The sequence below is a fragment of the Elephantulus edwardii genome, unplaced genomic scaffold (genome assembly GCF_000299155.1).
Source record: "Elephantulus edwardii isolate Elephantulus edwardi_28Jun2011 unplaced genomic scaffold, EleEdw1.0 scaffold00160, whole genome shotgun sequence".
NCBI classification, from domain to species: domain Eukaryota; kingdom Metazoa; phylum Chordata; class Mammalia; order Macroscelidea; family Macroscelididae; genus Elephantulus; species Elephantulus edwardii.
Genome location: NW_006399910.1, coordinates 4,044,862 through 4,045,232, shown reverse-complemented (window position 1 = coordinate 4,045,232; position 371 = coordinate 4,044,862).

Genomic DNA, 371 nt, shown 5'->3' with positions numbered 1-371 from the left:
ACTGCTGATACCAAGGCTGCTAATTGTGGATTCAAACATGATGAAGTTATTGACCGTTTCAATCTATTAATCCTGATGTTTTCTCTTAGTCCAGTGGTAAGAAGCACTTGCTGCAAAACGTCAAGGACTACAGTGTTCAATACGAACTGAAGATTAACATCAAGAATACAAAAGAGTGTTCTCTTCGGCAGCACATATACTAAAATTGGAAAGATACAGAGAAGATTAGCATGGCCCCTGCACAAGGATGACACGCAAATTCGTGAAGCGTTCCATATTTTTTTGTGTACCAATGAGGGAGTTTTTCTTTTGCTTTTCAAGGAGAGGAGCAAATGGGGGGGGGGAAGGGGTTTGTGCGGGGAAAAGTGCAA